The 24,079-nt window shown below is 43.4% G+C and overlaps 1 long non-coding RNA gene across 1 annotated transcript in view; it reads right to left on the bottom strand.

Moving 5' to 3' along the window:
- Positions 1–402: 402 nt before the first annotated feature.
- LOC106607394 (protein ELFN1) overlaps positions 403–24,079 on the bottom strand; it is a 90,092-nt gene continuing 66,415 nt past the window's right edge. The window contains exon 3 of the long non-coding RNA XR_001329190.2: positions 403–5,363. This is a non-coding gene — a long non-coding RNA (protein ELFN1). The remainder of the gene's footprint in view (positions 5,364–24,079) is intronic.

Raw genomic sequence — 24,079 nt, 5'->3', positions numbered from 1 at the left:
TTTGTGAATGTAAAAATATCTTCAGCTCCCAAGATAAATGCATGCAGTCACTTCTTCATAAGCACTTGCTTGGAAATGTTCAGCAGAGCATTGGAAACATTGCCAATACTCCGATGGAAAAGGTGTTGTATTACAGGGTAGATTACATTTGAATATTTAGCTATACATGAAGAATGGTACAGTTGCTGAAATTCCTGGACTACAGAATATTATGAACATTTCATAGTTTGGTAGAACCGCTGAACTATCATAAAAACACGATTATGATGTGTGTGATACAAATAAGCAAGTTTTCTCATACGTTCAGGATTCCATACATTCAGGATTCATACATTCAGGATTCCATACATTCAGGATTCATACATACCTTGTTCAGAATTCAAAAGTAACAAAAGAACATAATGAAGATACTGATGGGTGCACCCTTCCCTTTATTTCACAGTACTTTGTCTGAAAGCAGGTAACATAGTATTAAGAAATGAAATAAAAACACTTTATTGTGCTCTTGTTTGTTTCTGGTGTACTTAAACAACAGCTTTTCACTGTTTTTTCCACCGGTTTCCCGACAATTCTAACTTTAATGAGACACAGAAGTGCTACAATATGCAGTATAAAAACATGTAGCTTACTTGCTAATTTATCTATAAATCTGACAGCTCTTGGAATCTATTGAAATGCATTTAGAAAAATTACATCAAATAAGGACTTGTCAACAATATCAACACTGAAAGAAAAACAAAGAAAATTACAGTCGCACACATATCCCAGAAATTTAAGGCGGTTGAAATAAGGACTCAGACAGCCAAGTTACCTCTTGTATCCACTCAAAAATAGTGTATAGATAATATACAAATCCAGCGGCAGAAGTTAAGTTCAGGCATTCATGGGATATTATTTAATAGTTAACCCAGGCATGTGGATATACCTCTGATAGGTGACTTCTAATTTACAAAAGTGTCATAACAGCCACACAGTATAGGAAAATATCCTTCAACAAGAGCCTTCAGTGAAACCAACAACTTCGCTGTTTTTTACTTTGTTGGCTGAGACAAATATAAAATATGATAAGTTATGGGAAATATATGAATTGAAAAAACAAGTAGAGTCAAAGGAAACTCGAGATTATGGTTGTAAATAGCAAATAAATAAAAAAATCGCTCAGAAATAAAATTAAAAAGCTGCCATATACAGATTTCATCATCTATATTGTACATTCATCCATCGGGCTATAGGACAGATATTCCAGTAAAGAATGTGAACTGCATTCTCAGCATTCTGCCTAAACAACAGGTGGGAAACTAAAGTTGCCTGTGGAAAATATTGGTAATATAAAGGTGAACGGTCAATTACCCTTTCAACAAAAGTAACTCTTAAAATGTTTTGGCTCTTTGAAACACAGTAGAACAAATTCAAATGAAATGCATATGGAACCTGATTTACTATGTTCACACATATCTAAGACCAGTGTTTCCCAACCCCCAACTGTATATATTTTTGTTGTAGCCCCGGACAACCACACCTGATTCTACTTATCAACTAATCATCAAGCCCTTGACAAGTTGAATCAGGGGTTTTTGTGCTGGGCTACAACTAAAATGTGTGCTGTTGGGGGTACTTGAGGACCAGAGTTGGGAAACACTTTCTTAGACCATGCAGAAAGAAAATGTTGTAAACACTTCAGCTTTTTCTACTTTGGTTCTAAAGATATGACTAATGGCTCACGATGCTGATGCCTAAGACAGACCATCAGCATCAGAATAATACAATGAACTGTCTATGTGGAATATTACACTTAGAAAATTCCAGCCTTTTAATATTGTGCAGTTTGTTTAGTGGCCTCTAAAATGTATTATGTGAAAGTGCTGTAAATAGGGGAAGGGAAAGTTAAGTGGTCTGGCTAAGATAATACCAATTATCTGACCAGTGTAATGTTTATCAGTTAGGGCACGGAAATCATTAGAAAACAAATAATGAGCTGTCTTTGAAATCCATGGGCTAAACCTGAATCAAACATACTTTTTTAAATCTTATTAACAGCAAACATTGCAGATATAGAAACTGTATCAGTACATAGTTCCATTGTAGAATTAAATATATGTGGGGAGAAAAAAATGTTCTTTTTCGTATGATTGTTCAGTAGTTCTTGAAGAAAAATATTGAGGTTTCAGTAGACATGTTTTTCAATATTTGTTACAGTATTTTCTCAAAGTACACAACAGCAAATCCACTGTCACAGGACTTGGCCATGCGATACCCAAATACCTATAATCCATTGCAACATATAATATGTATATTCTTAATTTGCAATATGTTTTCTTCTTGAAACGTTAGATAAATTCCCATAAATTCCATACATAATGTGACAAATTTAAGATGGTCATTTCCAAGGTGGTCATTTCCAAGGTTCTTTTCCTATTTTACTCACAGTCAAAATATGTTGCTATATATATGTTTAAGTAGTTGATCGCAATATGGAAGTATCCATCCAATCAATAGTGAGTTTCACATATAAGGTTTCTGTGTCATTTCTGAAAGTTGTGGTCCAGTAGAAAATACTTGGAGAGATTAAGATTTCTGTTGAGCAGATACACCTTTCCAGTAGTCTAAAATGTCATGCAGGTCCTCATCCTTGGCAAACTGCACTTTTTTACGTAGCGCATGCCCTGCAGCCATGTATTCGTCCTCGTCTTTGTGCCGTTTGCCGCGGAGTTTGAAGCGCTCCCAGATAGTGTGATGTGGTTTGCAGTAGTACTCAGGACTGGAGGAGTAGCTGAGGTTATGGTACTGAGGTGAGAGCGGAGAGTACGCCATATCTCTGGGACGTGGCCGAGTTAGGGGCTCCAGGATGGAAGGCTTGTGGCTTCCGGGCCCTTCCAGCTCCTCGATCTGCAGCTGGTGGCTGTCGGGATAGGAGTGCCTGTGCTCATTGTACTGCCTGATCTTCTCCGCCTCTGCCCTAAGGATGGCAGCGGCTGGCGTTACAGTGAGGATGGTCTCACCCGCTGGTGAGGTCTTCTCTATGTACTTGGACTCTGAGCGGTAAGGCCTTGGGCTCCGCATTGGACCTCCAGTGGCAGTGCTGGGCCGCTTTGGCGGGACATCCGAGGTGTGGTGCCTCTGTAACGAGTGGTGGTAGCTGTCCTTATACACCGGGGACAGGAAGCTAGACTTGCTCTGCGGCTGCTCTGATATTAGGACCAGCTGGGGCTCCTGGGTGGACACAGCTCCTGATTTCCCCCCTTGAAAAGATGTGGATTCTGACTTCAGAGCATCAATACAGTTGTTAATGATCTGATTGACCTTATCCACCTCTTTTGCAATGGTTGAAATCTCGGCCACTGACCCTTGGCTGTTCCCAGGCATGGACATCCCAGGCATGGACATCTCACACTCTCTGCGTTCATGGTGGTCCCCGGTTCCTCGCACCTCTATGTAACTTCCCTTGGCCATTTTAGGCGTGTCATCTCTTATCTCCTGCAGTTTGTACTGCTCCATTTCACTACCAGATGGTAGGTATGGCATGCGGGACATACTCTCCCCACCCATCATTTGCTTCTGTGACATCCTGGAAATGGTTCCCCCTTCGAGCTCTTGTCCATATTTTAGTTCAATTATACTTTTCTTTAGGCTGCCTGCCTTTTTGTGCTTTTCATCTTGCTGACGTTTTTTACGCAAGCAATAGTAGACCACCCCTAGGACAATCACCATACTAAAGAGACAACCTAGGATGGTCATAATGTAGTGGGTAGCTGTTGCATGGTTTTGTGATCTCTCTTTCCCATTCCAGGGTCCTGTGGAGACTGCCAGACAAGTATGATTGAATCTAAGATTATTCTTTATAGAAGCGACACAGTACGTGTATTCAGTATGGGGTTTCAGGTTTTTAAGTTCAATGTCCTCATTCTGAATTTTGAGGTTTTGAATATCAGTGAAAAAGCTGTTATTGTAGAGAACCAGGCTGTACATCTTCTTGAAGGGATGGGGGATCTGAACAGTGATGGTGGCACTTGTTTTAGAGACTTGCTTCAGCTTCATACTGGGTTTTACATCCACATGAATCACCGTTGGGTTGATACTCATACTCTCATCTGGCTCAGTTCCGGAGGGACAGTCCTCCAGCCCACAGGGAGTGTAGTCTGGTGGGAGTGTGGTGGTCTCAGGAGGCACAGGTATGTACGGCGTCACATAGTCATCTGTACACACAGTGGAGAGCATATGGAGGGCATTCCGAAAAGTCGGGTTGTTAGGGTTCTGGCTGAGCAGACTGTAGCCAGAGACACCTGATGGGGAGTCACAGACCATCCGTTCATTTGTCCTGTTGGGGAATGCAGAGAGCCACTTCACAAAGCCAAGTAGTTCACAGGAACAGTTGAAAGGGTTGGTGTAAAGCTCACAGGTAGTCAGTTTAGTCAGGCTGGTAAACGTGGTCCCATCTAGCTGCTGGATACGGTTCATGGAGAGGTCGATGTTTTCCAGGCTATAGCACTCCAAAAAGGCATTGGGTGTCACAGTCTCAATTAGGTTAGCCTGGAGGTAGAGGTACTGCAGCTTGCCCAAACCCCTGAGGATGCCCTCAGTAAGGTTACGGAGTTTGTTGAAGCCTAACTGAAGGACCTGTAAGTTGAACTGGGCAGAAAAGGCCCCATCATCTATGTAGTTGATCTCATTCTTGGTCAGGTTTAGGTAGGTCAGGTTGGCAAAGCGGCTGAGGGCAGAGAAATGGATACTTTTGATCTTGTTTTCATTGAGCCGAAGGTCCACAATGGTGCTGTTGATATGCGTGGGGATTGCCTCGTATGGAGGCTGGTTTTGGCTGCAGATGGCCAGCCACACAAAACCCTTCTCGCCTTCGATGAGCCAGCAGTCCCCATTGACTCTGCCTATATGGGTCAAATATACTATGGCTAAAGACCAGAAAAAGGCACTCATTACCATAGCTCCACCGCAGGCCATTGGTGCTCCTCTTGATGTCATGGGCAGGGCCCAAAAGCTCTAAGACGGGAACACCACTGTGGTTTCTAAAGATGCTGAACTGAACTCTTTGTAATCTAGCTGGACTTTCAAGTGTTCTCCTCCGTGAGGACAATCAATATATTGGCCTTCTGTCCAGGGAAGGATAATTCGGTCCCAATGTTCCAGCCATTTACAAAAAGATGTTGGGCGTGTGCATTTAGACCAGCATCCATCCAATGACTTTAGCCTGGAGTGAAGTTCTAGAGATGGTTCGCTGAGATTCAGTATTTCACCACCTCAGATTGTCTTGTGCTTATTTCCCCAGGGATAACATCGTTGATCGGTCTCATCCTATTGTGTCTTCCTCTGTCTTTCTTGCTGGGTCGCATTCATGGGCTCAGAGGAACTCCCTGTGAAGAAAAGAGAAGCAGGCACATGTTAGGGGAATCAATAACTGCTTGAATGTGAGGTTTGCAATTTGAATATAATCACATTTACACCACTAAATGTAAAAAGTATATATCTTTTGGCCAGAAATATTCAGAATGCAAAAAAACGTATTAGGTGAACAATAGGTAAGTAAAGAAATAAAAATAACAGTAAAAAGACAGTGAAAAATAACAGTATGGATCCAAGTAATCAAGACACATTTTTGTTTTGCACATTAAGTAGAAATAGTAAATATCATTTTAAAGGCAAAATAGGATGAATGTGTATGCTTCCTCTTTCATTGCCATCCAATTATTTTGTCCACAATTTCAGAGGTTCTTTGCGTTCCCTGTGGCATATTGCTATTAAAGGAAACCTTTGGCCAATTACCACTTGACAGGTTGGGGAAAGCAGGGTCCCTATTATCACATCATTAACCTGGGGACTGTCAAACACAACTGAGTCCAACTAATGTTTAGATGCAGCATTAAATGAATTAATTACACTGCACCATACTGAAATGTTCCTTTGAAACTGTCTTCTCGAGAACCTTCTAGATGTTTTAATTTGACAACAGAAATAGAACATTAATGTCTTTCATTGCCATGGATGTATCTCTTAAACATCTTACGGTAACTACTGAGGATACAAACCGTGAACCAAAAATAGCAAACTGTTCATTGTCAATTTAACCTTGTCAGATAGCTCCCCCGGGAAATTGCAGTGTTCCATTGGGTCTGGTTAAATCATTTGACCCAATCAATTTTATCAGCAACAAAAAAGACACAGCACACAGACAGTCCAAACAGCCCAAGGTTTCCGAATAAAGTTGATAGCTACATGAGAACACCTTGGAACTGGGTGTGTAGCCTACAGATCCTGGTTTTATGGAGAGGTATTAATGAATTATTAATCATAAACAGCAGGTGACCTCAGCATGGGAGGTGCTGATAGGAAGGAAAGTCAAATGTTTAAGTATATGAGTCATTCTCGTAATAGTCTTAGGTATTAACTTGGACCACGGTCAACCAGCACAGCCGTGGTCATAATCAGCAGCAGTGGCCAGCGAGGAACACTGAGACACTTTGTCTTCCTGGAACAATACTTTTGTGTTTGGACTATGAATTGCATACACTATTTCCATTCAAAGAACTACCTTATAACTTTGATATTCCCACCATACTAAATGATGATTATTTTTCCATTTCTTAATGGATTTCATTGTGCTGAAAATAAAAAATTATGGGATAGGCTACTGCACGTGCCAATTACGATATTGATTTCTATGTTATGACTGCATGCCAAATATAAAAGTATTTGTTCTGCTTTTTGAGAATAAGAACTGAGGCTACAAAATGCCTATGGAGGAATGAAAATGATTTACTGCATGCCAGACATTTCAGAGTGAGAGGGGAAACACTTCATCTGCATTCACTAATGTGTAGTTGTCACGAATCCCACCGAAGGTGGCTCCCCTGCCTGCTCGGGCGGCGCTCGGCGGTCGTCGTCGCCGACCTACTAGCCGCCGCTGATCCTTTTTTCTTTTTCGTTTGGTTTGTCTTATTGGTTGCACCTGTTCCTCATTTGTCTTTTGATTTTGGTTATTTAAGCCGGGTTAGCCCGCCCAGTGTTGTGCGGGATTATTTAGCGTCAGGTTTTGTTTTGTATTTGGATGTGCTGGCGATCTACTACTGTTCTATTTTCATGCATGCTGTGCACCTGTTGTTTGGGCACTTTGCATTTTTCACGCCCGTTGTGTTGGCGTCGATCGTGTTGTGTTTTTATTGAATAAACACACAGTTCCTCACCTCTGCTCTCTGCGCCTGACTCCTACCACCACTCCTAGCAACGACTGACAGAAGTCAATACATCTTGCTGACCCAACGCCTACAGTATACTTCATTGTCAGTGGCACCTAGTATTGCTTTTTTATCCAAACCTGAGCCACTTAACTAGCTTTCAAATCAGATTGGACTCAGTCAGTTATTCATTGTTCATTGTTAAAATTCAATATGATGGCAAACATAGCCACAGGAGGAACACTCACCACCAAGGCAGGGGTCTCAGCTCAAAGCGATTAATTACATGTTCTCTTCTCCGGTCCACTTAAAGCAGCCCAGACATCTCTGAGGGAGATATTTGTTTAAACCTCACAGAGATGTGTAGGCTACTGTACAGAACAACACCCGGTACCTCATCTGCCATGCTTACTGCTGTCACACTTGAATATTTCTAAGAACAATGAGAATCAAGAAGACAACCAACCTCTAACCGGCAAAGACAGAGAGGGATTTGTGTATATTCATAATTTAACAAAGCCAATGAGAGCTGTTTCAATTATGAAAATTATGTTTATGAGAAGTAATTTCTTTTCCATATTATACATATTAAGACCTGGAAGGATTCCTACTGTAGATAACGTTTTTTTTTAAGAAAGCAAATCAAATTTTAATCCAATCGAATACAATATATTAGAAATGCAAGTCACTGTTCGAGAAATGGTACTTGTGGACTTCCCTTAAGTAACATCAAATATTCAACTCTTCTAGATCCGGGGACTTTGTTATTACAGCCAATAAGTCATTGTGAATGGTGTGGGAGTGACTGACCATGAAAGTGGGCTGGAAACTCAAGTGATGGATAGGTTAATCATAGAGGACAGCAGTTGAATACTTTAAACCCAGAGGTATGTGGTGTGCACCCTCATCACTAGCCTCTCTTAGCCCTCTGATGCAGCTGCTGACACAGGCCAGGAAGTGGATGTGTTGCCTTGTGGGAGGCCACAGAGGGTGAGAAGAAAGGGGTCCCTAGGTGGTAGAGGACATGGGTCTTTACATTTTTTTAATTTAACCTTTATTTAACTAGGCAAGTCAGTTAAGAACAAAATCTTATTTTCAATGGTGGCCAAGGAACAGTGGGTTAACTGCCTTGTTCAGGGGCAGATAATCATGTTGCTACAACAGGATAATTGTGACAGTTTATTGCAGAGGGAATACACTTCAAATTGGAACCGTGGACCTAAGGTCATTCCAGCAGTCTGTTGACCTTTCGTGTGGTCTGCCCACCACACTCCAATTAGGCCTAAACAAATGGTGTGTTGCCATCTAGCATTGCTATCATAAATGAGGAAGTGAGCATATGTTTTCAGGAAGTCAAAATAACTAACAGCCATACCATGATCTCTAGGGCACAATACGGAACTGTTCATATTCAAAAACAAAACTGTCCACATTCCATAAACTAAAGGACAATATGAATACAATTTCCATTGTTTAGTATCCTCTTACCGCACAGTGTACATGATGCTGGCTTGATTCTAATGGGAATCACTGATAATAGAGGAAGTATGTCCATTGTTCAACATAAACCTATTCAGGACTACACTGGTCAGCGTGTTTGCACATAAGTGCTGATTGGGACAGAAACAGGGTTGTTGAGGCTAAGATTCATCGCTATGTATTACTGACACAGTCATCAGTCAGTGGAAACGTTCCAGTGTTTTCATCTTCTCAATATGTTCTACCTTGAAAAGAACATTTGTTATATCCGTGCAATGATTCATTATACGCTTAGCACCTTTCATTCAAATCACTTCAAGCTCAGTTACAGCAGTGTAATATGTAATATGCATTTTCCATTTTAATTGAGATGTTTAAGCCCAACTAAAACAAAAGAGTGGAGCCATTCGTAGAGCTGTCTTGTATGGGGGGAAAGCATACTGTGGCTATGGATGAGTTCTGACAGTAAATGTCTACCATTGGATCGGAGGGAGCAGTGCTGAAGTAACCTACTGAGGGACTGTTTGTTTTGCTTGGATTTGTATGAGCCCTGAGGGAGAGATTACACACAAATCTAAAGCCCAGCTTTGTCTACTCGTGCCTGTGTTATGTGTGAATCGTAAACCCGATACATTTGAATACTAAATAAGGAAGCACACTGTAATACAGCACAGTAGCAAACTGGGTTGTCTCCCATTCTCATATTTCTGCACCCTCACCATTCCCATACACAATCTGTCCCCATACATACCAAAGATCCTCCATTTTGGGTATGCATTTTGTGGGGGACTTCGAAGCAGTGTTACAATAATTTACTTGGTTTCCATTGAGCTTGGGGATGTCTTGAGGCAGTAATATGCTGTGAGCTGCTCAACATAAAATGTTAGGTGGATGTTTGGGTTTGACAGGTTTCTATAAGGCTGGGGCCGTGCCGGCCCACTCACATCACTGTGTTCCACTGCTGTATGACATGGTCACCAGAGGAGGCTGGTAGGAGGAGCTATAGGAGGATGGGCTCATTGTAAAGACTGGAATGGAATAAATCAAATCAAATCAAAGTTTATTTGTCACGTGCGCCGAATACAACAGGTGTAGACCTTACAGTGAAATGCTTACTTACAGGCCCTAACCAACAGTACGTATTAGGTGAACAATAGATAAGTAAAGAAATAAAAACAACAGTAAAAAGACAGTGAAAATAACAGTAGCGAGGCTATCTATATACAGTAGTGGAACTGTATTAAACACATGAAACATGTGGAATCCGTTCCATTGATTCAATTCCAGGCATTACAATGAGCCCGTCCTCCTATAGCTCCTCCCACCAGTCTCCACTGATGACCACACTTTATGTGGAGCACTCTTTTAATGTCTGTCCATTGAAACTAGAGGATTTTGTTCGCACTGAAAAGGACTGTGCCCGTTGGCTGAAAAAATGCATGTGGCCCAGATTTTAATCAAAAGCACATTAAGACTGCCTTTTTTGAGTACATGGATGGCATCTGTCCAAAGTATTTAAGTGACATTTAGTTTAGCATACCTCTTTCCCACTATATCATGGGCATGGTAAAGTGGGTGGAGTCGCTCTGTCACCTGCTAACCTAGACACTGAACAAGGAAGTACACTGTGCACCTCCATACACTATGTGGAACGCTCTGCAAGGAAATGCCAAAGGCTACCACTACAAAACCACCTACCACAAAAGTGCATTTACCAAGGGGCATTCAAATATAATCACTTTTTAAACCCTCTGAAAGAAAGAAGGTTCCCGTTTGGAAACCCAAACCAAATGTTCCATGAAATGAATATGAAAAGTATGGCTCTGGGAAATATCTGGCGAGGCGAAACTTTTTAAAGAGAAAATTGTCTCTTATCATTGTCCCCTTTTTCTCTGACCTTTATCGTAAATACTGGCTGGCAGTGTCTGAGAGCCGTTCTGACCCGTTCTCAGCTCTCTCTTAGCATGGTGTTGTTTCAGGACCCCTTTAGGTGTTACATGGAAGTTGAAGTTAAACCTGAAAAGACTTTCTATCATTAATAATGCATAGAGGGGTTTGTTTGTCCGCTGTGACTCACTCCAGTGGGCTCCTCATTAATTCCACCACCGCTACTGCGGTCCACAGCATAAATTACAACCCTGCTAGTTTGCCTCGTTAGAGTAACCCGCTGTTGCATATGAATGTTAGTGATTTAGTAAACTACCTTTTGCATAAACAAACCTCTCATCATACATTCAGGTTTAGTGTCTCCGAGTGCTTTAATGCCACCCTGGTACCTATATGCTTAACCAACAAATACTGCAGTGCTAACTAATAAAAAGAGCTTGGATGTCACGCTCTGACCATAGAGAGATTTTTATTCTCTATGTTGGTTAGGTCGGGGTGTGACTAGGGTGGGTAATCTAGGTTGTTTTATTTCTATGTTGGCCTGGTATGGTTCCAAATCAGAGGCAGCAGTTTATCGTTGTCTCTGATTGGGGATCATATTTAGGCGGCCATTTCCCCACTGTGTTTTGTGGAATCTTATTTTGAGTAAGTGCATGTAGCATCTCTGTCGTCACGGTTTGTTGTTTGTTTCCTTTTGTTTTATTCGTTTCTTTAAATAAAAGATGTGGAACTCAGAGCACGCTGCGCCTTGGTCCGTCTCTACACACAATCGTGACAGAAGATCCCACCACCCACGGACCAAGCAGCGTGCCCAGGAGGAGCAGGGATCCTGGGCCTGGGAGGAAAGCCAGGAGTGGAGGACATCCTGGACTTGGGACAAAATAATGGCAGGAGACAAAAGCCTGCCATGGAAGCAGGCGGAAGCAGCGAAGGAGGAGAATCGACGACATCGGGGCTCGCGGCCACAACATAGGCCCAAGAAGCAGCCCTTCCAAAAAATGTTTTGGGGGGGAACACGGGGTGGTCGGCGACGCTGAGGGGTGAGTTAGAGACCATGGAGGAAGTGATGGATAGATTGAGAGAGAGTGAACGGAGGGGTGAAATAGAGACCTTCGAGGAGTGATTGGCGAAATGTGAAGAGAGTGAAGCGGAAGAGCTGTTGGTTTGGCTGGGGAGGCAAGACATTCGCCCTGATGAGCGTGTTAGCCGTCCGATGCCACCTGTGTCAGCTCCCTGTATTCGTCCTGAGGAGCGTGTCATCTGTCCGGTACCATCTGTGCCGGCTCCACGCACCAGGTCTCCAGTGCGCCTCCATAGCCCAGTACGTCCTGTGGCAGCTCTCCGCATTCGCTTTGAGGAGCCTGTCATTGTTCCGGTACAATGTGTGCTGGTTCTATGGACCGTGTCTCCAGTGCGCCTCCACAGCCCAGTGCGTCCAGTGCCAGCCCCCCGCACTTGCCCTGCGAAGGTTGTCATCTGTCCAGGACACGTTGTACCAGCTCTACGCTCCAGACCTCCAGTGCGCCTCCACAGCCCAGTACGTCCTGTGCCAAACCCCCACACTTGCCGTGCGAAGGTTATCATCTGTCCAGGACACATTGTGCCAGCTCTGCGCTCCAGACATCCAGTGCGCCTCCACAGCCCGGTACGCCCTGTGCCAGCTCCACGCAACAGGCCTCCAGTGCATCTTCACAGTCCAGTACGTCCTCTGCCATCTCCCCGCACTCGTCCTGAGGTGCGTGTCACCAGTTCGGTGCCACCTGTACCGGCCCCACGCATTAGGCCTCCAGTGCGCCTTCCCAGTCCAGAGCCTCCGGCGACGGTTCCCAGTCCAGAGCTTCCGGCGACGGTTCCCAGTCCAGAGCTTCCGGCGACGGTTCCCAGTCCAGAGCTTCCGGCGACGGTTCCCAGTCCAGAGCTTCCGGCGACGGTTCCCAGTCCAGAGCTTCTGGCGACGGTTCCCAGTCCAGAGCTTCCGGCGACGGTTCCCAGTCCAGAGCTTCCGGTGACGGTTCCCAGTCCAGAGCTTCCGGCGACGGTCCATAGTCCGGAGCCTCCAGAGGCGGTCCACAGTCCGGAGCCTCCAGAGGCGGTCCACAGTCCGGAGCCTCCAGAGGCGGTCCACAGTCCGGAGCCTCCAGAGGCGGTCCACAGTCCGGAGCCTCCAGAGGCGGTCCACAGTCCGGAGCCTCCTGAGAGGGTCCACAGTCCGGAGCCTCCTGCAACGGTCCACAGGCCGGAGCCCTCCTCTGCGCCAATGCCCAGTCCAGCTCCATGGCCGGAGCCTTCCTCTGCGCCGGTGCCAAGTCTACGCATGGTGTCCAGTCCCGCTCCAAGGCCAGAGCCTTCCTCTGCGCCAGTGCCCAGTCCAGGCACGGCGGCCAACTCAGCTCCATGGCCGGAGCCTTCCTCTGCGCCGAGGCCCAATCCGGGCACGGCATTCTACCCGGCTCCAAGGCCGGACCCGTGGTCTGGGCAGGGCCAAAGTCCCGCACCAGAGCCGCCACCGATGGGGGCGGATCCAAGAGCGGAGTGGGTACTTCGCCCCGCACCGGAGCCACCACCGATGCTAGATGCCCACCCGGACCCTCCCTTATAGAGTCAGGTTTTGCGGCCAGAGTCCGCACCTTTGGGGGGGGGTACTGTCACGCCCTGACCATAGAGAGCTTTTTATTCTCTATGTTGGTTAGGTCGGGGTGTGACTAGGGTGGGTAATCTAGGTTGTTTTATTTCTATGTTGGCCTGGTATGGTTCCCAATCAGAGGCAGCCGTTTATCGTTGTCTCTGATTGGGGATCATATTTAGGCAGCCATTTCCCCACTGTGTTTTGTGGAATCTTATTTTGAGTAAGTGCATGTAGCATCTCTGTCGTCACGGTTTGTTGTTTGTTTCCTTTTGTTTTATGAGTTTCTTTAAATAAAAGATGTGGAGCATGCTGCGCCTTGGTCCGTCTCTACACACAATCATGACATTGGAGATGGTGGGAAAAGAACAACCAACATTGGAATCCATGTGTATGCATTAGTTTCACCTAAATCAAATCAAACGTTGTTATTTGTCACATACATGTGTTTAGCAGATGTTATTGCTGGTGTAGTGAAATGCTTGTAAAACGTGTCACATACTAAAAATGAGTTTAAGGCAGTTAGGGCAGCATAGCATGTTCGTCCTCATAAGAGCCTATAGGTCTATTTGCAGCCCTGGTCTCTTTCCCCATTGGCAGCAATCTCCATTGGCAGCAATCCCCATTGGCAGCAATCTCTATGGTCCAGTGGTAGTGTAGCCCTGAGGGCAGTAGGCCAGAACACCCAGGGCATCAGAGCCAAGCTCCTCTCCCAGTGGACACCCAGGCAGCCCAGGCAGCCATTCCCCAGTCTACTTGTTCCCATTGGGGCCCTGCTGCATACAGGGTAATGATGGATTTTCTTGTCATCCCCTATGAACAACTAATGACACCCTGATTCAATGGTCATACATTAAGTTGTTGTAAATTCCCACTGTTCTGCTTGCTCAGGGCACTTTCATACACTTACATAGCTACACTTTCTGCATTGAATATGTTATTGATGGATTTTATGAGAGAGATACTGAATTCTCCATAAGCAGTCAGCGTTGAGGAAATACTTTTTTCAATTGATGTTTAACTCAAGAGTGTAGATGCTATTTGATCTTTGTTGTAAGTAGTTGCCTTCAAAGTTCCTACAATTAACATATTGGGGCAATACATAGACCCAATGTTTACCATATGACAACTGACATAACACAGCGTAACTGTGAGGCCAACTAGCATTACTGTTTGATAGGAGGGGGCAGACAAGGGTGCTTCGGAAGCTGAGAGCTCATGTTACCTTGAAGGGAAGTCTTTCAATGCACTGAATTCAAGTCTGTGATTGCGAGACCGGCTTCTACTCTCATATGCCGAGCCTCTGGGGTTCTCTCCTCCGCAGCGGCGAGCCAGGGCTTCAAGGCAAAGACATGACAGAATCTCCCATAAGCCTTGTGGATGAAACAGATACAGTAACAAGTGCAACTGTCTCCCAATGAGGTATACTGTATGTAAAGCTGTCATACTGTATCCTATCTCTCTCTCTCTGTCTCCCACAGTCTCTCTGTCTCTCTGTCTCTCTTTCTCACTATCTCTCTTTCAATGTCTCTCACTGTCTCTCTCTCTTTCTGTATCTCTCTCTCTGTCTCTGTCTCTCCCTCTCTCTTGCTCTCTCGGAGGAAAACACACATTTGCAAATTGTATTAGACAGCCTGTATTGGTCAGAAGGACACAGCGAGACTGGATTCTCAGTTTAATCTGGTCATGTCTGTACTGCTATATATAGTCATGTTATCTCCCTCTCATGTCTATGTGTCCAAGGCCTCACCCCCCCGTCTCTGCTGTTCGTCTTTATATCTTGCTCCGTCTTTCTCTTTCGGATGGTGCCGGTGCCTCAGTCCCCTGAGACCGTCCTCATCCCTCCCAATGACTGCCCTTTATTTGATGTCATTGAAAATGCATGCGCTTCTTGCTGGGAAAGAATGAAAAAGGTAAAGATGGGCAAATAGAAGTGGAGAATCAATTGAGCTGAAATGGAACTGCTTATCTTGGGGAAGAAAAACATTGTGCTCACTGAGGTACTGAATTGCTTTGGAGACAAAGGGAGGAGGTGGATGCATGCTTCAGCTATATCCAAGGATATTAAAGTCATGCATTAATTACTAAAAGGAATATTGCCTGGAATTGCCTGGAATGTTCTCCCTAGCCCCCAATCCTGTTTGTTTGGAAATGTGCTTGCTTCCTTTGTGGCATCAATGGCATACTTTGTGGACATGCCAAGCCTCTTCAGAAAAAGGGCCTCGTACAGGAGCACAGACAGCTGCAAGGCACTGCACACTAATGAGTTTATATCTAACTTTACTTCCCTGATAAGTGAGGGGTATTGTGCCGCAGCTCTGTGATTTGAATTGTTTTTCAGACAAAGCCCTTTTCTTTCCCCATGACAATTGGAGTCGCCTCATATAAATTCATCCAGGAAAAGCTTTCACAATGGTATTTATCTCAATGGAAAAGAATGAATGTCACCGCAGTGATCAAAAACGTGACGAAAACGAATAAAGGAAATAAGTAATGATTAAGTTGTGTATGTGGAGATGCACACAATTTCCAGGTTCGTGCTCTCAACGTGCTCTTCAGACATTCTTTGAAACCACTTGAAATGCAGTACTCCTGACCTTCTACAGCAGGGGCAGAAAAGGACATGTAGCAAGAACTATACCAGTTTTCTTAATGTTTTGCTAGATTGTTTTTCAGTGTTGTCACATACGGTATATCCTGTGGTGGTGTTGGGGGATGGTGGTTGTGGTGGAATGACACGCTTGTACTATGTATGGACAGTGCACTACAAACCAACTAACAACTTCAGCATGATGGACAGCAGCAAGGGAAAAAGGTCAACCAATGCATAAAGACGTAGGATCTTAATTTGAGTCAGTTTTCTACAGCAGGAACATAATCCTGCAGCAACAGGAAATGTGGATTATTATGTGGATTATAATTAATCTATATTTTTGTAGGGGTTGATACATTTTTCGTAAGGGAAAATCAAGTCTGAAATTTCAAAGTGGCAATTACAATCTTCAGAAGCCTTTTTAAACCTGAAATACACTACACGTTTTACATTTTCTGCATTGCAGGAACGTTCTCCTGCATTGCAGGAACGTTCTCCTGCAACTGGGTGATCAAATTAAGATCTTGCATCTGTATGAAGTGCTGGAAGAAGGAAGTAAGGCTGCGTTTACACAGGCAGCCCAATACTGATATTTTGTCCAATTGTTGGCAAAGAGCTGATCTCATTGTTCAAAAGACCAATTAGTAGAAAAAGATCAGAATTGTGCTGCCTGTGTAAACGCAGCCTTACACAACTCTTTCCCACAGGGGGAATCCTAAAGAGCAACAGTTATCCTTTCATCAGGATGTAATATATGTAAATGTTGACCATTTGTGCGGAATCTATTTCAAATGCATATCTACTGGGAAAGCACTTTTTAAGTTGCTGAAAACAGCTCCACTTGCCCCACCCAAATGAGGGTGAAACTGTGCATACCCTTTTGCATGCCTGTTTCCATCTCCCCCCAGCTAATTACTCTAAATAGCCAATTAGCCACATATATTAGCATTTCATACATCCACCTCCGTCATAAATCTAGCTTAAGTGTAGTGTATTTGGTCATTTTCAAGGTAGAACATTTGCTTAAATAGTGAATGATTGGGCTAATTAAGAGCTTAAGGGCCAAGGGTTGAGGTCAACTATGTAAGTCCAGACCTCGAGAATTTGAATTTGACACAAATGTTCTATTCTACAACAGGCTATTTGGTATTCCTGACAGTGTGATGCTTTGTAAAACTTTAAATGACTTACTGCTCTGGCATCTCTTGTAAATTCCCAATACCACACTCAATTGTTCTTCAGTGGATCGAGTCCTTCCACAGGCTGATGACCTAGTACGATTCTCACCTTTCCAGGGAGCAAAAAATCTCATTACAAAGCACAAACTCCATTCTGGATGGCCCTTTAAAAAAAAATGATAAGCCATGGAGAATGGCTTAGAATTACAGTGTGCACTGATGGAAGCAGTAGCCTTAATGGATAGAGCTTTTAGAGCTAAAGTCATATCCAAGGTGGAGTTATTGGGAACTGCGGTATGAAAGCACTTCGGACAGTTTGCTCAGTTGGTACTATGAGCAAAAAAACTAAAATATAATGGTCTGAAACTGTAGATCTAATATACAAAACCTTCCTTTAACAACATTCATTGGTTTGCAACATAAACAAACTAAAAAGTTATGGATTTGTCCCAACAATAATTGTGCAATATGCCACAGACTTGTATTGAGTAAACTTGTAGAAAATTAAATTATACTAAAGCCTATTACAAACCGACAAACCAATTGAGGTATTGTCAGAATTGTCTAAACCAACAACAGTAGAACGAATCCAATGAGAAAACAATTAGGTTGTAGACAGCCTGTATTTGTCATAAGAACAAGGAGAGCACAACCAACACTTACAGTTTAATTTAATTCCGTTCATGTAAGAGTAAGATACAACTTGGGATAATACCTGCAGGTTTTATTGCAATTTTCCAGACCATCAACTCAGCACTCACTTCTCTGGCCTTTGAGCCCACCAGCTGCCGGTAGGCAGGAGGATGTATGCCGACACCTCTTCTGCTGCTGACTCAAGACATGGCAGGCTAAACTGGGATCTACTGTACAGTCTTACATGGATAGTTCACCCAAATTATGAAATTACATATTGGTTTCCTTACGCTGTAAGCAGTCTTTGGACAAGGTTTGGCAGCAACCCATGCTTTGGTTTAGTTTCCCTGGCATTCTTTCCAACGTTTTAGCATTTGTGGCACAAATCCCATTCAAGTCATGGTACTGATATTAGCATTTTTCGCACAATGTATTCAAATAATCTATGTGACTTTGTTAAGCTTCACAATCAATTTCGATACTTTCGTGTGATTTGGACATGATGCGCAAAAAAATGATGATATCGGTACCATGACTTGAATGGGATTTGTGCCAAAAATGCTAAAAGGTTAGCATTTAGAAATGGTACCAGGGAAATAAAACCAAAGCATGGATTCCTGTCATACCTTGTCCATAGACTACTTACAGGGTAAGAAAACCAATGTGTCATTTTGTATTTTAAGTGAACTATCCCTTTAAGTGTGACGCTAGACGGAGCACATATTGTAAAGCCTGAGTGTTTGTATTGACATGTTCCGTTTGCCTGCTGCACCGTCCTGCTGCTGTTGTCAGTACATGTTGTGTCATACTGTATATAGGGGCTGTCTGTGAGGTAAAATCAGTGCATGAAGTTCACGTCTGCTAACTATGCGTGTACAGGAACAACGGCACTAATTTCCTCTTCTTGTCAATTACTTTGCTCTGCCAACGCAGCTTTCTACCCCACCAATTAACCTTCTGAAACCGAGTGGAGTTCCTCAATCAAATTATGCCGTGGGAGAACCAGGGTTCTGAGTGACAGCTAACCCTGCCTCAGCACTCTCATTAAGAGGATATAAGCAGAATGATTCACTGTCTCCTCCTTTTTCTCTACTCAAGTCCATCAAATTACACGTTAACTTTTTTATCCGTCCAGGAACCTGTGAGGTTACATGGCGTGTTTAGGGACAGAACACTGACACTGTGTGATATCCAGCTTGGCCAAAAACAAATGTCAGCGTGGCCAAAAACAGATTGGTGGGAGACATAGAACACCTGGGGGCCTGAGCTTAAAGGTCATGAACAGTCAAAATCATGTTTTTCATGAAATTGGATGATATTTGAAGGAAACCAGATTAAAATATGATGACCAAAGTATGAAAAATGACTGTTGCTTCTACATTGACAAAGTTTGATCATAAAGTTACCGGTCCCCTCCCCCATGTCAAACACTTTGAATCATTATTAAGGGGACAAGGTGACATCACCTTAACTCTCATTTTAATACACCAATGGTAACATGATATTCTCTTACCTAATGGAAATAAGTACCGGCTTGTAACCAACATCGGTGTGTTTGCAGAGGGGCGTGGTATAAATAGCTTGACTAAGGTGTCAGCAAATATAATTAAGAGTTTACCCTATTTATCTACGGCAAAGATACTTATGTTTCACCTGTCATCTGTATCTGGTGTTAGCTAGTTACTGGCTAACTAGGTCTTCAGCCAACATGGAACAAAAAATGGGGGTTGTCGTTCAAAACTCAGACGCAGTTGTCAAGTCAACACATCTGTCAGTGTTGCTATGAACGGCATCAAAAGAAACATGCCAAATGGGAGATGTATAAAAAAAAAATATATATATATATATATATATATATATATACTGCTCAAAAAAATAAAGGGAACACTTAAACAACACATCCTAGATCTGAATGAAAGAAATAATCTTATTAAATACTTTTTTCTTTACATAGTTGAATGTGCTAACAACAAAATCACACAAAAATAATCAATGGAAATCCAATTTATCAACCCCTGGAGGTCTGGATTTGGAGTCACACTCAAAATGAAAGTGGAAAACCACACTACAGGCTGATCCAACTTTGATGTAATGTCCTTAAAACAAGTCAAAATGAGGCTCAGTAGTGTGTGTGGCCTCCACGTGCCTGTATGACCTCCCTACAATGCCTGGGCATGCTCCTGATGAGGTGGCGGATGGTCTCCTGAGGGATCTCCTCCCAGACCTGGACTAAAGCACCCGCCAACTCCTGGACAGTCTGTGGTGCAACGTGGCGTTGGTGGATGGAGCGAGACATGATGTCCCAGATGTGCTCAATTGGATTCAGGTCTGGGGAACGGGCGGGCCAGTCCATAGCATCAATGCCTTCCTCTTTCAGGAACTGCTGACACACTCCAGCCACATGAGGTCTAGCATTGTCTTGCATTAGGAGGAACCCAGGGCCAACCGCACCAGCATATGGTCTCACAAGGTGTCTGAGGATGTCATCTCGGTACCTAATGGCAGTCAGGCTACCTCTGGCGAACACATGGAGGGCTGTGCGGCCCCCCAAAGAAATGCCACCCCACACCATGACTGACCCACCGCCAAACCGGTCATGCTGGAGGATGTTGCAGACAGCAGAACGTTCTCCACGGCGTCTCCAGACTCTGTCACGTCTGTCACGTGCTCAGTGTGAACCTGCTTTCATCTGTGAAGAGCACAGGGCGCCAGTGGCGAATTTGCCAATCTTGGTGTTCTCTGGCAAATGCCAATCGTCCTGCATGGTGTTGGGCTGTAAGCACAACCCCCACCTGTGGACGTCGGGCCCTCATACCACCCTCATGGAGTCTGTTTTTGACCGTTTGAGCAGACACATGCACATTTGTGGCCTGCTGGAGGTCATTTTGCAGGGCTCTGGCAGTGCTTCTCCTGCTCCTCCTTGCACAAAGGCGGAGGTAGCGGTCCTGCTGCTGGGTTGTTGCCCTCCTACGGCCTCCTCCACGTCTCCTGATGTACTGGCTTGTCTCCTGGTAGCGCCTCCATGCTCTGGACACTACGCTGACAGACACAGCAAACCTTCTTGCCACAGCCCGCATTGATGTGCCATCCTGGATGAGCTGCACAACCTGAGCCACTTGTGTGGGTTGTAGACTCCGTCTCATGCTACCACTAGAGTGAAAGCACCGCCAGCATTCAAAAGTGACCAAAACATCAGCCAGGAAGCATAGGAACTGAGAAGTGGTCTGTGGTCCCCACCTGCAGAACCACTCCTTTATTGGGGGTGTCTTGCTAATTGCCTATAATTTCCACCTGTTGTCTATTCCATTTGCACAACAGCATGTGAAATGTATTGTCAATCAGTGTTGCTTCCTAAGTGGACAGTTTGATTTCACAGAAGTGTGATTGACTTACATTTTAGTCATTTAGCAGACGCTCTTATCCAGAGACTTGGAGTTACATTGTGTTGTTTAAGTGTTCCCTTTATTTTTTTGAGCAGTGTATATCATTGATGCAATTTCAATGTTGTTTGAGTTGCTTTGTGTATCACCAAATTAGCTTGAAATGATTTTACTGCAACACTGCTCACTGCATCCAAGTTGTTTGACATAGGTGTTTCAAAGAGCTGTCAGTCAAGGTGAGCTCGCGAATATAAGCTCTCCGCCCACTCAGCCCGTCTTTTCAAACTTCCTGGTAGTTAGCCATGAGTACTCTTCAGAACTTTTCAGAATGACTGTTCAGGACTTTTAACGTAGCGAAGAGATTCTCTCTGTTGAAATCCCAACAGCACCTGGAACCACTACAGCAGAGTACACTGTCTGTGACACTGTGACTCACCTGCCCAAGGACCAAGTACCCACATCAACATAACATTGCAGAATGTGGGGAGAAGCTGTGAAATAGCCAACATGTAGGGCTTATTTCAGAGATGTATTTGTTGTTTCCTTGAATCCTTCCAGATTCTTCCGCACACAGTCTGTAGTCCTTGTGCCAAGCATTTTACATTATCAGCACTCAGTGGAGTTACTGTATATAATGTACATATTAAGTTGTGGTATTTTAAGTATTGATTAATACATGGAATGTTGGGAGATAAGGAAGGTACTTTGGCAATCTATTGTTGATGATTTGTAGACATGTTAAAAAACAACACACATAATGTTCAAGGCAAAAGCACTGTTTGTTTGGGGAGAAAAAATATATATTTTTTATATGAATACACCAGCAAATTGCTCTTCTTTATCTTTTTAAATACTAATCACAATTCCCTGACAGAATATTTCATGCTGCATGTCTTATGATAATGGCTTTGTATGGTTGTTTACGTTTTATATGTACGCCAATAATGGAACTGCAGTCTGGACTCTTAGGCTAATTGTTGCAAGTCACTATTCAGCTTTAAAAGCTCCAGAGAACCAGAGAACTGCATTACACATATCAACCCCCAATGCTCTCCCAGTCTGTGGTGACAAGGAACTATGCCAATAATAGACATGGCGCATCTGATTCACTCTGACCTTGGCAGCCCTCAGAGGTCACCGTCCCTCTCCAATACATCACCCATAAAGAAACCCATCCTGCCTGATAATAGTGCTGTGGCAGCTGTATCATAAACACATATGGTCCTGCAGCCGCCACCATGATGTGTAATGCATCTTTATTAAAAGTTGGCTTGGGAGTTAAGAAGTGGAACATAGAAGCATTAGCATAAGACTCCACAGGTAGTGAGCCATTATATGTATTTATTTGTTTTACTTTAGTTTCATACAGTATTCTGCAGTGCGCGTATTTTCTACTTTGTGTATATTTCAACTTCTCTTAAATAATTATCTGAGCATTTCCTTTCAGCTTGTAATACGACTCCTCAATACTTGGCGACGCAGACATCTGATTCAGTAGAGTTGAAGATGGAAATACCTGTAGTGCTTACTGAATATACTGTATCCTCCGACTTAGCAACAGATAAGGAAATACAATCTACTTAGTCATTCTGCTAGGGTACTGTAGTCATTTCAGTACAAGAAGCATGTTCAGAATAATCTATGTTTGTGACTGTGCATGATAGGCTACATCTCCTTGTCACTATGGAGATACTGTACAATATCTCTAACCTCCATTCCCAAACATAGAAGATATGAGTAGCAGATGATAGCAGTCAGCAACGGAATGAAGGAAAGCTTCAGGATTGGATGAGATAGTAAGGAATGGAATCAATCATTGAGAAGCACAGTGGCAGCAAGGACATTGGGCTTGTCAGACTATTCCACTGGCCACATTTGATCTATACAGAAAGCCTCAGACTCTCGGCTGGAGAAAGCGATGGAAATAGGAAGGTTGGAGGCAAAATGGAAACATTGAAAGCCGTCTAGTGAGATGGCTATGTTGGGGAATAAAATAGTTTTTCGTCTTTTGAAATGAAAGAATTTGACATGGTATATATTCCAGAGAGGACAATATGGAAGTGATTTTTTTTTTAGTTAAGGTTAAGCTATACTGAACTGATGGGTAGGATGTCTGGCATACAGTATCACTAAATAATGAATAGTAAAGTTATACTCTGAGAGGGGAGGTAGGCAAGAACATGCTGGTGGTAAGGATATTATCTCAGTTAAGATGGGAGTGATGCAACAGTTTAAAAATAATTTAAATGCTGACTGCTGGTAAAATGTATCTGTCACAAAATGTTCCGCTAAAACTTGTCAGCATTTGCATTTTTATTGCTATTGTCCATTTGAATGTTCTCCCAAAAAGTCATTGATAATGGGATGAGCATTTTGTGAGGCTGTGTATGAGCAGATGCTACCTCACGTAAAAGGCAGAACAGACATCAAATGCGATGCTACATTCCCTGTGAAATAAAAGAATCAAGTGCTTAAGTTAAAGCCCTCCCAAGTAATGTCACAGCTATGCCGGCACCCTTCTGGTTCGATATACAGCAGTTCCCTTCCCTGGCAGCATGTCTTCTTCCACAGCAGCAGCCTGTCTGTGGAAGCTGCACCCTCCATCCGCCCACCCACAGTGATCCACAGGTTCCCTCACAAACAGGGATGATGGAGTCACCAATACCCAACCAACCAACGGCAAGTGTTCCTCTGGCAGGTGTCATGCCATTTTGTATTCCCAGTGGCTGGTGCCTTCATGGCCTGACAGCTACTCACACTAACAATTATACATACAGTGTAAGTGCCATGTATTAATATTTCTAACATGTTTATGCACTTACTGGAGTTACTTTACATTACAATATGAAGTTAGGAGGGCTACTTTTGTGCAGTAGAGTAAAATTGAATATTTTGAGTTATGCAAAGAAAAAAAAAAGTCTCCATAATACTGAAATATATCTAAACCAACTTCACAAAAGATTTCAAACAAATGCTTGTTCTGTAATTTTGAGACTTACTCTTTAATAATTGCCTCAACAACATTAATAATAAAGTGTATCCGGGAGCTGTGTCCATTGTAAAATATGAATACTGTAGGAAGTGTACAAAGGGTACATGTGCTGTAATGATCCCTCGATTAATAA

This window comes from Salmo salar, chromosome ssa06 (genome assembly GCF_905237065.1).
Source record: "Salmo salar chromosome ssa06, Ssal_v3.1, whole genome shotgun sequence".
NCBI lineage: Eukaryota > Metazoa > Chordata > Actinopteri > Salmoniformes > Salmonidae > Salmo > Salmo salar.
This window is presented reverse-complemented; position numbering and strand designations above follow the sequence as displayed.